The following is a 17,413-nucleotide window of genomic DNA, read 5'->3' as shown; positions in this document are numbered from 1 at the left end:
AAGTTTTTCAATGTTTCGTTTTCTCAGTTTATTATGCAGTCTTTATTTCGCTTCCAAAAGGCTACCGAGTCGCCGGCCAAGTCATAACAATTTGTTTTGTGTTCATATGATTTGGGTCGTTTACTGCTCGCCGTTCGTTTCGTTGCTCGGGGTTTTCGTTGTTCCTGTGCCCTAAATGAATAACGATTTTATTACTGCAGATGTTCGCTGGAAGCATATTTCCACTACATACATTTCGTTTGTCCTACGTTGCCTTTATTGTTTTTATTTTACCCAGAGAGAAAAACTGTGCAAGCAGTAGAACTTTTGTGAAAATTTTAAATTTTACACATTTTACACACGATATTATATTTCATATTCCTTATCTTAATTGTTTATTTTTATCCAATCAATGAAACGGAACTAATAATACAGGAGAAAACATAAGAAAAGCAAAAAGCAATCCCTTTCTAATCAATTCCTTGGTAAGTGTTGTTCTCATTGGTAAATCGTAAACCCTCCATTAAAAAGCAAGATGAAACAATAACCCTAAACCACATTGAATCCTAATCAAAGGGATTGTGTTTCGAACGTACAACTTTTCCTCGCCCGTGTTTTATCTTAAATTCACCCATAGCGGTTTGATGTTAATTTCAAATTCACAGTCTTTTTTTCCCCTTCCTTTCCCAATCAATTCCATTTGCTTATGTAAAAGGGTCGACCTAAAGAATCGTCGGTACTTTTATCGGTCGAAAACCGTTTTTATATTGTTGGTTACACGGTTTCGAAATAATATTTAGCCGATTGGTGGGATCGGTTTGGTACAACAAATTTACTATAAAAGTTACCCGTCAAAAGCAAACATGTTCAGAAGTAAAACTTTGCTATACGTTGGGGAAAGAGAAGCTTAAATGTTGACTGTAGACGTCATTAGGTTGCTAGCGCATTTAAAACATATTTCAATCGTATGCAATTGTTTTCCCTCTTCAAACCAGTAATGGGTTGAAGTGAAACTTGTATAAATTGTTCCTAGAACCAATGATGACAAATGAGGTTCAAGTGAAAAGCCCAGACGAGTGAAGATCATGATGCTATTAAAAAAGGTTGTTCACCGAAACGATCGCAAATTGCGTAGGGCTTTGTTAAAGAAAAACCTGCTGCAACAAGTGCAACCGATTGGTTCGATGGAACGAACCCTGCTTCATACAAGCACTGCCTGTGTGGAGGGAAAATTTCAATATAAATGTAGTAAAATGTAATTATAAACAACAGTCGGTCGGGCTTGAGACAGCCTCCCCCCCCCCCCCCCCCCCTCCTCGAATTCCCTCTAAAAACATCGCAATTATTGTGAGAAGGTGGAATAATGTCGAAGAATAATGGAAAATCGGCCAACCGCGCGGGACCGCCATCGAACGGGAAATGCGCCCGAGAGTGGAAAGTTAGGGACCAAAGGGAACGGCAGGCGACGCTGGGCTGGGAAAATCTATGGTCTATTAATAAACGGTTCAAATGCATTAACATCGGTGGCCGAATCGGGCAATCCGCTTGGCATGGGATTGCGGAAGGGCGGGTGTTTTGCTTTGGAACCCGGGCTCGAGGAAAGATCAATCAACCTTCGGTGTTGCTGTCAAGTGGATTGGAGGCCCGGTCGTGGCCGGTCCGTGGCAACAGGTTGCGCTTCGTTGACGTTCACGAAAGGGTTGCCTGTGTCGGTTCATTTGTACCGGTACTATTTTATCCTGTTTTTTGCACCCCTCTATTAGGATAGGTCAAGGGTTTTGGCCAACATTTTTAGGGGAAAATGGCACCGTCAAAGCGCTCGACATGCTCCCGGATGCTGAGCTCACTTGAGGAGTGCATATATTTTTGGCCACCGACAACCTGAAAGACGATGATCAAAACCATATGTTTGAGTTTGACTGTAGGGTAGCATGGGGTAATATCTATCTGCCAAGTGAATTTCTCAAAGTCTAACCTTTATTACTCACATTTTGCACACAAAAACATAATAATTTTAAGACCACTCTTTTTCACCCATTGGCCCTAGTCTAAGGTTGAATACATGGAATAAATAATATTCCAATCGGTGACTAGATAAAAACCTTGATTTTGGATTATTTATCTCAAAACAACAGGCAAATTGATGGTATAAATATATTTTGCTTTGATGTAGACTAATGGATTGTTATTTTCAATTGATATTATTTTCAGTTTGTTCACAAGAAGAGGTGGATTAAGTGCTCTAGGGGCCTCAAGCAGCTATAACTTCAAGGCCTCAACAACATGCAATACATTCAGTTTTTTTTTCAAGATTTTTATTTCAAAATTTATCCTTGAACTATTCTGAAAATTTTTTTTTTCCTCTTCTTTAATAAAATCTTTACACTGATCTGTTTAAATTACACTACATTAGTTAGTCAATTTCGTATTGTGAACCAAAAACCACGGCACCCTTTCTGCATCAAAATGCAATTCAGATAAGTTGCATTATTCTGACTTTTCCATATTATTTATTTACTTTCATTCACAAACTCATCATTAATTGATGCAAATTAATAAAAAATAATACAATATTAAAATATAAAAAAGGGTCAAAAGAACGGGGCCCTCGAAAGCTCGGGACAAAAAGCTGCGCTTACCCGCCTCTACAACGGACAATTTTACTAGTTATTTATTTATTATGGTATTACGTGCGTTCCAGTATTGTAAAATCCAATACGCTCTATATGAACTATTTACTAGTAAAAACGAATGAAAAATAGATTTGTACCAGAGAACTGGGTGTGTAAAAGGTTTCCAAGATATATTTCCAAACAAATATATCTTTTAAGTATCGTTGCAGTGACTGTTGTAGCATATATTTCCAATTTGAGCATATACAATAAAACAATTTGTGAGTAAGGAAGGATGAGTTGTTTTAGTTTGGATGTCGACTAATTTATTAATCGCTGGCAGCTGGAGTGGTGCTGGCTACAAATATGCAAGTGCTTTTGCTCAACTGGTTATATAGCCCCAGTTTTCGCTACATAAAACTGTTGAAAAGGTGAAATTGAACACTGAGGTGAGGCATTTGTTATCTGTCAAGGTAGAACAGAGGCACTGTTTGAAGAAAATGGGCTATGGTAATATAGCCAGTACTGTTGTTTATCTTGTAACAAAATTTTCCCAACACGTACCGAAAATCTATCGAGCCGGAATAGATCCCTTCTCCCCATCCTCTTCGGTAGTCAATAAAGTGAAAGGGCATAGAATCGGCGGTTATGCATCCGTTTTGCCCTTTCGGCGTGGACGTTTCATGCGGTCAGTGGCCAAAACTTCGAGCTACTCGCCACACGGTAACATCGAAGCTTGGTGTAGTTTATGGAAATTTATTAACTTTACGCCACCGAACACTGCGGTAATTTCACCGCTCCCCCCGCGCCATTTGATCCATGGGTGGCGTTTGTGTACTTCAAAGTTTTGAGCTTGGTTTGCCGATTTTGAAACCTGACGATCCTTGTGAGGGCATCATAGTGTGTGTTTGTGTGTGTGTGTTTGGCAGGGATCGATATTGATTTTGGCATACTTGCACGTGTTGCCGTCCAACGTGACCGCCCCGAAGTAGACGACGGTGCTTCGACCGCCGTTGTATGGCCATATGAGTTCGCGCCATGTCTCACATCATTGGTGTGCAAAACATCAAAACCGGAAACCACAAATTTCACAAACGAAAAATGACATCCAAACCGAACCAAAGCTTCCGCGCGGTGCACCAGAAATCCACGAAAAAACACAATCATTCGCTTGCCCACCGTTACACAGCATTTAGCAGCGTGAAGTGGAGTGTCTTTTTCTGGCCCCACACGACCATCGGCTGCCGCAAAGTTCCTCCCAATCCACCATCGCCCGGGCGTGGAAAGTCGCGAGTACGGGGCAGCAAAATGGAATATTTATGTTAAACCTGCCTTCCCAGTCGGTTGGTCCTTCACGAAACAGAATGCGGACGACCAGGTCGCGGTGTCTTTCGGCAACATTTTTAGCACAATAAATCACCCGACACGCAAACTTTTGCGCCAAGTCATGGTCGATGGCCGTGCGAAGGACCTGCTGGGCCACACTCGTAGTCGGATGGGAGGTTTTGTTGCTTGCGGAAGCTTTAATTTTTTATTCCTTATGCATCCGTTTCAGTTCATACATCGGAAAAATTACAAACCAGACAAATAATGTTTTCTTTAATACGAATGTGCAAAAACACCATCTATTCATTTTTCTCTGAAACTTTATTTTTTAATTTTCGAATCGAACAATTCATTTAACTGGTAAAATGGAAAGGGGTTTTATGAAAGATACAACACAAAAATGAGAAAAAATAATCTCTGACATGGCCTGGTCACCAATTATATAATAATAAGAAGGACAGAGAACAAAGAATAATAAATTTGATACATTTACTTTGATCCTACACCATTTTATTTGTTTTGATTGGTGTTTTAAAAACATTACAAAAAAACAACAACTAAAAAGATTCTTCAAACTAATAGTTTTTAAATGAAAACCTTTTAACCATAGACGATAACGTACTGAACACGTTTTATGCGTCATCTCCTGAAAGAAACACCACGAACCGGTGGAATCATCAACCTCAAAAGGTTCGGAACGACCGCTCAAAAAATGCCAAAAACCAATATTGGCTCATTCGCCGTTTGGCGCGAAGCGATCATAAAAACGAGGAGAGATCGTATTTTTCTTCTTTTTTTCGTTGGGTTCGTTCAACGTTACCCTGCGTCGGGTCCAACGCCACGATGGAAATCGTTTTAATTAATGTCAACATAATATTTGTACTGCTGTTCGCATAGGTCGGCACTTTTGGACAGTTATTGAAGCTGCCGAAATGTGCGTGCATCACCATTGTTCCGGAAAATCGCCCGTTTTTCTTACCTTTCCCTGATGGCGTTAAATTTCTACGAGGAGGTATGAGATTTACTTCATAATGTTGTTAAAAATTTCTTGAACTTTACCTCTACCAATAATACATGTGTCGTCAAAACAAAATGAAAAATTCCACCAACAAAATTAGGTGAATTAAAACTTCTTCAACTGGTTTACTTGTTACTTGTCGTACTCCCATGTCTTTGCTGGTTCAATGGTGCAACTTTGCGTTCTCTAATGAGCACCAATTTGCATCTCATCGCACGGCGCAACCATAAAGTCGTTAAAACCCGCGCTCCATCTCCCCTCGGTGGGCGTAAATAATCAACATTTGTTGTCCCAACGGTGGTCCCATCGTTAACCTTGCCGTTTGAAATCCTCTGCCAACGGTATGCTCATTTAAGTCTCGGTTGTTCGTCGATTTGTGCGCGCGCAATGTCTGGTTTGGGGTGACAATGTAAAAAGGGAAAGATTCAGTTATCATTGTGTAAACAATCAATCCGATTGCTTGTTGCTGGCTGTTAACAATTAACCTCCCCAGTAGCGTTGCCTCCGGGGGTTTTGTTTTTCAAATGTCACCATATTATGACGAAGCATTCATAGATTATATGCTCGTTTGAAAGATTAAGAATAAGGTTGCGTGCGTCCGTTGAACGGAATTTTATTCTGAAATAAGTGTAGTGCGTATAGTGCCTTAATGCATCTTGATATATTGTAGGATATAGAGAATCTTTTGCCTTCCTAAAAGATCTTCTCATGGTCAGCAATGCACAACAACTCGCAACCATTGTGGAAACTCGGAAGATATTCATGTAGCAAATAAACAAACTAAAGCTGCAGGCACGGTGAAGTTTGTAAGCTTAGGCGTATTGCAGACTAAATACCGGTCATTCATCTGCGATAGGCTTAATCCACCGATAAAGTCCACCGAAGCACGAAAAAATGGGAACGTTGGAAAAGAGCCGTCTCTACCGTAAACGAAACGGGAAATCCCAGTACTTGCCTTTGAACTTTTTATTCATCTTTTACAAGTGCACCATTATCCAATTCACTGAAACGATAAAACTCAAACGGTTGTTGAATGGAGCGGAGCGAACCCTGCCACCCCCTAGCAACTGATAGGACGATGCAATCAAACTGCGAAACGTTTCTATCGGGTTCGCTTTACGACGCTGGCTAAACGATCGTAGCCGAGGGTCGATTTTCTTAAGTTCGTTGAAAAGTTGTCAAACTCTTAACCCCACCACGACGGCTTGATGTTGCAGTGGAATTCAATTTGACGTCAATTTAAGTCGGTTCTTTTTTTTTGTTGGCCACTGTGTACATACTGAGTTGTTAAACAACTTTGGTGCAGGAGCTGTTGAATGCATTTGTCTCGAATGAGCTTTCCGGAGTGGATTAGAAGTTACGCTCTGCAATGAAGAAAGAGCGAACGCTTTTTGTTTTTTATTTCGAACCATGAACGAGTTATTTGTCGATTAAACTTAATTTGACGAACTTTAACAACCTTGTAAGGGGTGAACTTCATTATGTAGTAGCACTTGATAAGTATTTTCGATGATCTCAAAACGTGAAGAAAATAATTGAGATTTAATCTATTTTGTTATTGATATTAGAGATTGAATCATTTGAATGTTGTGTTGTAGATAAAACAACCTGAGCTTTTTCGCGAACTATAAAATAAACTAGCTAATTAAATATTATTTAACATAATTGAAGCATTTGGTTTTGAAATGGAAGGCATTTGGTAATAAGGAAAAAGGGTCTAATTTATCTTAATTGGATTGGATTAAAAACCGATAATAGAATGTTATAGAATAGACAAAACAAAACTACGATTTTTCCAAAAAGCTTTAGGATTCGGGATCGCATGAAAAGTTTGAATGATATGTTGTTTAAAAACAATTGTTTTTTGTGTTTGTAGTTTTCTACAGAAATATGTCATAGTACTATCATTATGATTCCTGGTTTTGAGAACCCAAAGTTGATTTTGATTGTTACATATCCTCCATATCCTTGGTCTATCGTTCAAGTGTAAACCAACGTAAAAGTAGCACATTTGAACTCTACAAATGCCTGTATTTGTAAGCGTTTGTTAACATTTCATATAACTTACAAAACTCATTTCATATAACTTACTCACGCAGTCGTATCTGCAGCATTGTGGATTGGCCAAATAACTGTCCTAATAGAACTTTTGATACAAGAAAAGGTTTCATTCCACGAAAACAGTGTGGCGATCCTCAAAAAACACTTACCTATTTAGCGATAAAAATATCATCAAAGGATGGTCCGTTATATTTTTGCCGTACAATTCTACCACAACAAGGATAAATAAATGTAGTAAAAGTACCACAAACACCCCCACTAGTTACCCTGACGACTAATAAATTTAGTGTGAACTCCGGCAAAGGGACATGCAGTCTTCCGGAGTATCTCCGCCGAGGCTACCGTCTAGATTAAACCACAGAAAACCCTCTCTAAAACTGTCACCCCAAAAGCGTCCTGGGGAATGGACCGGGGCATGGAAGGGAATGATTAAATTTCACGAATTCCCGCTGCGGACCGAACTTTTTTCCCTGAACTGGCTTCGGGATCCCATTCTCTCATTCCGGCCAGGAGCAGAGACCATGGGACGTAGATGGGCGCAGTGCTGACGTACTCGTGATGCGGCAAAATGATAACATTTATTCATTCGTTTACTCGAGAGCGGTTCTCGAGCGGTGATCCTTGGGCTCATAGCACAGCTGGGACGCACACAGGTAGCATTAGAAGATGCGGTCTATTTAGGTTTCGAGTCGGTGGCCTAAGTCCCCGGTGAGATTCACGCACAATTGAACTCATTTGAACGTGAACCTACGGGTTTTCGGCCCGCTACATGCCGAACAGGGGGTGGCGATCAAACACGTACACAGCCAGACACGGTTTCTGTTGCTGAGAGGGTACAACGTCAGTCGTAATACAGGCATGCTCCCAAGGGGGCCCGGAAAGGCACCAAACAAGAAGGTACAAAACCGAATGTAATCGATTCGCTTATCATGTGGCTTTGGCTGTATCCTTCCAAAACGAATGGTCACGCCATTGAAATATTCGTGACGGAAATGTTTCAGCATTTGGAGACTTGTTGGCGTAAGACACTGGGAAGAGAAAGGTCGCTTCCAAGACATTGGTTAGTTAATGTGTCAAACGATAAATGGTGATGCATAACATGTCTCATCTTATTCCATATTCAATTTATGTTATATAAATTTGAATAATAGGAAAGAAAAATTGCAATTTAATATTGATATTGATATTGTGGTTTATGGTGTTCTTATGAAAGTAAAACATCGATCATAAATGTAAAATTTCCGATATGATAAATAAACATGAACTTTAATTCTTTGGAATTGGAATATTGCTGTAACGCATGCGAATTAACGAATAGGCCGATTTCGATCGACAGTAGGAAGACAAACTGCATAAGATAAAATGATGTAGTCAATTTTACTGTACCGTTAAAATTAGTATCATTTAAAAAAAAAACCAGTGACATGACAATACGCTTTTGGCTGAGTATTAGAAACGCCAACATTGATTTTTACTTGATCGTCCGCGTTTTAGTAAACGTCGTTTTTGTTGGACGTATCCGCACAGATAAATGACACTTGCCCTCACGCACTTACATTTTTAACTCAATTCGATTGGGATGGAGTTTCATCCCAACTCTGGTAATTATTTAAATTAGCTTAATTAATGTACTGATCATCTTTGTGTTTATTTTGTTTACTAAATTGTTTACAATTTCGTGACCGCGAAGGACGGTGCTCTTCGCAACAAGTGAAGTTATTGATTTGCGCATGCGTGTCAGTGTTATTGTGTACTTCACAATCACAAGTCTGCCAATCAAAGCTATTGCAATAGAACTTGCATGGAGCAATTGAACAACGCAGAAAGAGTTAGCAGTTTTGTGTATTGTGGTTCTCATCTACTGATTTTTTGGCATAATGTGCCATAACTATGTGGTTTTATTTAGTACTGTACCAGTAGATTAACACGTTACGTACCAAGCGTTTTAGCACACTTTTTAGTAAAATTTTTTAAATTACAATTTGTTTATAATATTTGTTAAACCGATTGTTTTCGAAGGCCAAGCAAATACTTAGCTTCGCACAAAATGTATATAAAATATTAGAATAATTTTTATGTTGCATTTTCATTTATTAATGGGTCAAAAACTTTTTAGAACTAGAACTGCTGTCACCCACATTTGGGTGACTATCAACTTTGCTCTTTTCCTTCTGAATGACACATTTGCAAATGCCCATCTTTTGAAGTTTTTCTTAACTGTTTGGAAGTTAAACCATTTGGTCTAAAAACTGAAACTTTAAAGCCAACTTTCCTTTTTTTGCCGGAGGTTCTGTTGCACTTCGCGGTTCCTCTGCGGTACCATCGATTGAAACTACGCGGCCGTTTGATACTTTTACCTTTCTCCATACGAAGAAAACAATAAAATCCACATTGACTAAAAACTCGGCAGACACAACTGTTGTGAGTCACAACATTCAACATATTCACTCCGAGACGAAATTGACAATGTTAAGAAACTATCCAAATAGCTTCTTTTACGGGATTCAGTTAACATGATAAGGGTGTAAGATATGCTTTGGTCATAACATCGTTAGCTTTTTTAGGATTTAACTACAAAAATTCAAATGCAATCCACGGGATTCTTTTCTTTTTTAGTATAAACTAAAGATCGATCACCGCAAAAATCGATCAAAACTAAGATAATATGTTCCGTGAATAAATGAAAGTGAAATAAATTGAGAAACCCCTAATAGTGCTACTGCAACGTGAAAACCCAGTAGATTTAAAGCATCCACTCGACACGTCCCTCGATTCTTTCCCAGCACGTCCGCGTCGGACGTGATGCTGTAATCGACGCCGTGGCAAATGCATTACCAACATCCGGCGCGCCGAAGGACGCACTGGACCCCCGAATGGAATGAATTGTACCAATTTTTAAATCATCTTTGATGTTGCTTCCGACTATCCACACCCTCGCGGGACGCTACGGAAGGCCGGCCGAAGGCATTTCCGCCGACAGACAGTGTCGACAGGCAAACATTCCTCCACGTGGATCCTGTCGCAGACGGACACTGCATACGGATTGGGCATAATTTAATCCAGACGACATGCCCAGCGAGCGTCTGCTCGCCGCTCCGAGCTAATGCTCCAAATCGGTGGCAATCCGATGAAAAACAACCACCGACGACAAGGGAATGATAATAATATTCCTGTCGCATAAGATCAATGGCTGCGTCGGGGAAGTGGAATGATACATTGCGAATCAAGAAACACTTTTACTGGCGCTCTCGAGGGCGGGTGGAGCGATGGAAAGTGGAAGAGAGAGAGGGTGTGCGAGCATTGTAGACGGCGTCCGTTAGGCTGGGAAACAAGTTGCCATTCGTTTGGTGGCATATTTTGCTCCTTTCCTTGCTCGTGCCTCCGCAAAGCTGACTTAAACCATTTGTCAAACGGAGTGTTTGTGCTTATACCGGCTCCGCGGTGATTGTTGTTGATTCCGTTTCCGACTTTTCCACCCCTTTGTTATCGTAAACACAAACCCTGTGTGGAAGGGTAGGGCTGAACATCAGTAAATTAGGGAGACAATTTTATGCGTGCAGATTTTGGAAAACTTTTGTAAGCAAAACCATGCCACGGTTAGCAAAAGGGCAGATGGCAAACAACATTACACATAAATGGATGTTCGATTGTTATCGGGCACCATGCGCCTCCATTCGTCATCACCGAAATCGTATGCCGAAACGTTGATTACTTTTTAACCATTCACTTTACGGCAGGATTTTCTAAAGAATCATTTTCCATTTCGCTAAGAGCTTTGATTTATTCACACACTGCCCTTTCTTGACCTATATTCGAAGCTTTTCTTTTCTAAGCCGTTGGGAAGTTTTGTTCAAGTGTTCAAGACTTTCTTCAAATAAATCCCAACTCACGCACAAGCTCGCATTGGAATAGATTTCGTTGGAACTGTTTCAAAGCGTCGATGTGTTCAGCGTATTACAATAAAATCAAAACATTCGTACGACATCCAGACGACAGCCATTACCATAAACCAAAACATTCCAGACGTACAGTTCTGGAAGCTTATGAGCGGACACACTATTAGAATGGTGCCAAAGTTTGTGCCGAAACGGCTCGATAGTTCGGCCCGGCTGTCCCGCAAATGAAACAATATCGGACCAATAAAAGTTTCACCAGACCAGTTCGTTTACCAGAACGGGACGTGGAAAGGGCTTGTTGGACGAGACGCTTGAAGCAGAATAGGGACAGACACGTAAAAAACAATATCATGCACGATGATAAAAGTCCACAGTAGTATTCACCAGCGGCCCTTGGAATGGCTTCCGGGACGCAAAAATACGCACGCTTTTATCAGCATGGCATTTCTTGCCGGTAGAAAAAGGAAACAAAACCATGGCCGACTGCCACATTGTGTCTCAGTTCGCCCATTGGTGTGTGTGTGTGTGCCAGCGCCCCGAAAGTTGGTTATCATTTGGTCGCCTTGCGATCCGAAAAAGAGGGTTTGGTTTTTCTGCTTTTCATTATAAAAAATATTTGTGCCAATCTTGTGAAGGCTCAGATTTGTTAACACCATGAAGCACATTATTCCGATGGGAGAAAGAAGAGATTGTAGACTTGTAAAAAATACTTTCTGATTGTACACTTCAAGTATGTTTTACAACATGTAAACTTGTTGTCACGGATGCTTTTACTTGATTCTACGAAAGAACAACTTTTCGTTTCTTTAGATGCTGCAAAAATAGTGTAAAATAATTTCTGCAACCTGTATTTTAAAGAAATAATGTAATTGATGAAAACTAAATAGTTTCGTTTTCAGTACACAAATTAACATATTATTAATAATTTACAATCATTAATTTGTTTCAATCGTATCCAAGCATTATTAAATCGGTTGTCATTCATGGTCAAATCTTTATCTTTAGTTATATGATATATTAAAGTTCTAGTTGTCTACATCTACATATATGACCCAACTTACATTATTAAGTAATAAAAAAGGTAAATAAAATATCTCATCTCGCTTAAACAATGGATTGAAAATTTTCGAAATACAATACATAAATTTTAATCGTAACAATACTTATAATTTTTTTATTTTCATTCCTTCCATTTCTACCTTTATGAACCCTAAGATTATGTAAACATAAACCAGAAAGTTTTGATGCAGTATTAATGTACATTGAAAATAATTTGCACTTGGTGAATAAAACCCCCATGTTTCGATATTTGTTTCCAATGTTTGAAAAAAGCAACACACGATCAAGCTCTGGACACCGTTCCCACGCGAGCCCATCGAAAAGAAACAATGTGGCTCGTATAATGACAAACTTTGTGAAAAGGTTGAATGGAAATTCGACCTTCGGCGCAAGCTCTCGAAAACACCACAAGAATACCAATTGCTCTTTACTCTTCGGTGTGTTACTATTGTGTTTGGTTCGCCAAGCTGAAGTCTGCGGCACATCATTTCCGCATTCAACGGATATGGATATTCAAATGATGTTTTTTTTTTGCTTCGAATTCAAAAAGCATTATTCATCCCGCATACCTCCGCCGAACATAGGTGAGTGCTTTGTATGAATGTTTGTGTTTGGGTATGTGTGTTTTTTGTATGCCTGTATCCTTTTCGAAGATGCTCCTGAAATTCTTTGGCATTGTGTTTGCCCTTTGCAAGTCACCGCGCTTTTCGATAGTCATTCGTGAACGGTGGTTTGTGTAACATGAGTCTAAAGTAAATAACAATAGATAGCGACGGAGGAAAAACACCCCAAGCATGCACAATTTAGATGCGCTGGAGTGAAAATACGTGTTTTTGGAGCTTAAAAAATAGATCGGTACAAAAAAGTGTCATTTTGCGAAGTGCTTATCAATTAGAACCAGGGGCGTCTCGTGAGAAAATGAGATGGTTGTGCACCTTCAAAAAAAGTAATACCTTCTTTGGTAAACCATATAACGTGGTTTATTAGAACCAGAACGATACGACACACGAGGACGAATTTGGTCAGGATGTTAAGTGAAAGAATAGTTTGAAGAACCGTGTATTTAGTTCTGCAATCTTTAATTGCTACTAAATGGATCTACATGAAAACCCAGTTTAACAGCTCATCTACGATGTCCTTCTCAATGTTGATATATAAATTGACTGGTAATTTCAAGCTAAATAGAACAATTGCATTAAAAATCTTTCGAATGAAACTGTGTGCACCAGCAGTATTGCCCAGTCCAGCGTGCCTGCTTAGACATTTTTTAATTAGCTTTAAATTGTTGTCTATATTTGCGTGTTTGTTTCTTCGATTTTATTCCAAAGTTTTATTTTCTTCCAAATTTACTTCACGAACGTCAATATCTACTCGGAAAATATATCCGCGGTTAGTCAATGTCTGTGAATCAAAATCTTATTTGGCATGTCAGGCTCACTTAGGGTTCGGCCTGGGTACAATCTAATGTGCACAGGAAAGGCACCTATACATCGACAATTTCACATGGACGCATTCAACACATGCACGAGAGAACTAATGTGTACATATACGATTGGCTAGTGCACTGGCAGAAGTGCCCACCCGTGAACAAAACTGATCGACTTTCCAACTGGATTTTGACTCTTGCTAATAAGACAACTAGCGCTTCTTCACCGTTCGTAATGAAGATGGTATTATGAGACTGTGGTTAAGAGAACTGTTCTTATTTGATTAAAGATGCTCGTTTGTGGCAGTGGTGCACCAGCATAAGTGCCCAGCGCAGCGTTGCAAAGCGTTAAGTAGATTTTGAACGCAACTATTGCGGGTGGAAATTACAATACGATAACTAAACAAATAATTTTGTGATTCTTTTTATAAATTCATGACTGTGCAGTGCACAGGTTGCTCAGGTGGACGAGACGCCACTGATTAGAACACTTTCTCCATCGAAACCTGAGTTCCTCCATAAACAAAATGGAGACGCCTAGTACTTCATGCCACACGAATTTCCCCAACTCTTGACCAAATAACCTTTTTTGGTCCAGTTTAATATCTATGACCAAATTATGCGGTTCTAATTATGTTGATAATGTTTTTCGTGTCAATATTATGAGTCTGACAATGTTGTACGCCTTGTTTGAATGTTTTACCCAAAAAATATGCTACTATTCCAACTGCTTTCAACAGTAATGGTTGGTTGAATCAAAGCAAAATCAAACCCAATGGAAGAAGCTTGCACTTCCACACTGTGCATACTAAGGTATTTTTTCAGGCCATCTGTGAAAGGAACGCACGATGTTTGCCACCAGTATTAGCATCGGTAAACAGATTCCATTGGAGAGCTGCTCAACCCGGAGCAACCCGATTTCACAGCTGCCCAGATTGAACCGACAGCAAAGTGCAGCTGGTATTTTATGCAGTTCGTGTAACATCCTTTATCATCTTTCCTTTCAACAGTTTGGCGGAGCGCTCGTTACCGTCCATCGTTTTTATTGTGGAATTTTACCCTGCACCATCGCCGGTGGCGTATTGTTTCACAATATTCCTTCTTATATTTTCCTTCGTTAGTCTTGGAGATCAGTGGTTAGTTTTTCCCGACGGGCAGGCAGGGTGGACCGTAATGTGTTCAACTTGACTGCATTTTTCTTCTCAATAGGATACCCTCACAATAGCTGCTCTGGTTTCCACCACCTACAGTTATCCCTCGTTTGATGGACGAATTACATATATAAGTAAGCCTCTGAGAGTGGCAAGAAGATTACCATGCCTTTGTATAAGAAAATCCTTTTACTAAAGCTCACCAGCAGCGTGTGGATGAAACGGAATGTGTTCACAATGTAAGTGCATTTTGCATCCATCAATGGGAGGGAGTTTGTGGAGAGGGTGGGATAAAGTGGTCATTGCTTTCTGTCCAAACAACAGTGTGAAGTCTTTCACATACGTTTGACGTTAATTGACGGCTCGCAGCTGGAGTGCACAAATACAGTGATGGTCTACCAAAAGGAATCGGGTTTTGAACCTCGATATAACATCTCGATTGCAGAAGTCCTAATGTTTCCCCACGACGGGGTTCTCATTTTTCTTACTTGGATTCCAAATCAACACAAATGGGTTTTCCGTGGTGTGGATTTTTGTGTTGTTATTTTTCTTCGTAACACAAAACGAACACACAGTTTGATTTAGTAGTTCGAAAAGTATCCCAGTGAGAAATACTTCCTCCCGGGTCGGTGTGTTCAAATGCCTGAAATGAATCAAATGAATAAATGGATTTAATTTTATTAATTTTCAATTTAGGTTTTATACGCCTAATCTTTTTATAATTCGCTTGCGTTTGCATTTTAAAAATTGTCAGTACAAATTGTACATGTGGTGAGAACTCAGCAAACTGTTAAGGTGCCTCATTCCAGAAACACACAGTTTAAATCGCACACTCAAATTGCTTCATATGTTTCATAAGGGATCGTATTCAATTGAGTACTTTCAACCATGTCATTATATGCCTTCGCTAATATAGTCTTCACTAACCCCATGACCTGCCGGGCGTGATTGAGTTGCTCCATTCTCAACACCCCGAGCAATCCGATCAAGTCCGAATGGCATTCCTTCCGATCGAATACTCCATTTAGCCATCCAATCAGTGAAAATCCTTTCTTAATGTTCGGATACTTGAAACCAACAGAACCGGACGGTCCAACTGTTCGCCTCCCCCGATGATCGCCCTACTTGCCGCCGGGAAAACCAGAAACTTTTCCAATTAATAACAATATTCTCGCCCTGGAAGATGGCAAATCAGCCATTGCCACGGAGTGGAAGGTTATGATAAATAGATCCTTGCGGTTGCGGACACCTGCAAAAACTTGTTTATCGCTGCTAATTGGCAGCTCCTATGGGTGGCTGTACGGAAGGTCGATACCGGGGGGAGGGTCGCCGGGTGCGCGCTAAAAGATTAATATGTTCCATAAGTTTGCTCGAGTGCCATTTAAATGCTCACGCTCGCAGAAACAGGAAACCGTGTAGTGATAAGAGGTCTCGCGGTAAACAACCCCGTTGGGAAAGTTTAACCTGTTATTTTCGACAGTTTGATTGCTTTCGAACGTTGCTAAATGTTTAACTAATTTATTGCTTTAACTTTTGCCATTGATAACCATAATAGACCTCGTAATATTCGAGCTGATCGTGAAGAACGAATTGTAAACCAAAATTCAGTTTGTAAAAAGTGAATCTGAAATAAGGCTTAGAAATGTGGAAACAGACAGGGAATTGTTTATTTATTTTCTTTATGCAATTTTTCATGTTTCCTATACAAGAATTGAGAGGTAATTAGATATACTTCTGAGCAAATCTCAACTTCTTAAGTCCAATTAAGCTCTTCACAAGGCAGAACGCCTGCAAAGTTTTTTTGTTGGGAAAGCAAAAAAAAAAACCACCTGCTGCCGTATGCTACACCATTCTGCATATGAAATAGTCTATTCACGTCGTGATGAAAGATTCGCTTAAATTACAGGATCTTATATGCGCCATAACCCTCAGACGCTTTTATGACGAGGGAGATTGCAAAAAATAGAGAAGAAAATAATCTGTTAAACCAGCAAAACAGTCAACTCTAGCCACCTTCCTATGCCGAGCAGGTAGTTGCTGCTGGCCTTGAATGGGGTTTCCTTTCACATGGCAGAGACAGGAAAAAAACGCTATAGGTGGGTTGGTGTGATGAAGCGTACCTGGCAGTCTGCCACAGTCCATTGCGCTTCCGATGGGCATTTTACACCTGCACAGGGTGTAGATAGTGCTGTTTGACTCTGAAGTGGCCCTAATGGGCATCCAAAAGGTGGAGCAGCCTTCGCAGGCGCTTCGGATGGCAACGAGTTGTGCCAGCCGAGGGGAAGCGGCCATAGATGGCGAACCAGAGTCAACAGCGACTCTCCCGCCACGGAGTGCAACACGGTGGTGCGATAATGTGATTTCACAATTTATGCACACCGTTCGTTGGAGCCCCTTTTGCACAGCGCAACACCCTATTTTGAGGCCGATGTCATGCTGCAGGTGCCGAATGTCTGCTTTCCATTGCCCGCATTCTATCGACAACTCTCTTTTGCTGGCGTGGACAATTTGTGCATAAATCATGATTATTGGCCGTTTGTGGGCATTCAACGGCGCTGCCGAAATGTAGTGGGCGTACGCAAGTGAGCTCCTTTATTTGATCGATGTAACATTGAACGAAGGTAAACGTTTTCATGTATTCAAGCAGGATTGCAATAGTTCTCAGTGGTAGTAATTGGCAGTATGGTGTAAAGGAATGCTAAACCAACGATTTCAATTGCTAAATGTATGTCAACTTCCCTAGAGAATAACCTTGTTTCTAGCCGTTTCATTTCTTTTCGAAATAAAACAGATAGCATAAAACTAAACGCTACTAGAATAATCGAATAAAAGTTGCATTTAAACCTCATTTCTTGACACAATATTTTTGTTAAACATGTGTTCAA

At 40.1% G+C, this 17,413-nt stretch overlaps 1 protein-coding gene across 1 annotated transcript in view; it reads left to right on the top strand.

Annotated features, from left to right (window-relative positions):
- Positions 1-17,413, top strand: part of LOC131271794 (adenylyl cyclase 78C) — a 46,001-nt gene that overhangs the window by 1,019 nt on the left and 27,569 nt on the right. The gene's annotated exons all lie outside the window — the stretch shown is intronic.

The sequence above is a fragment of the Anopheles coustani genome, chromosome 3 (genome assembly GCF_943734705.1).
Source record: "Anopheles coustani chromosome 3, idAnoCousDA_361_x.2, whole genome shotgun sequence".
In the NCBI taxonomy this organism is placed as follows: domain Eukaryota; kingdom Metazoa; phylum Arthropoda; class Insecta; order Diptera; family Culicidae; genus Anopheles; species Anopheles coustani.
The sequence above is the reverse complement of the archived record's forward strand: the minus strand, read 5'-3'. Positions and strand labels throughout refer to the sequence as shown.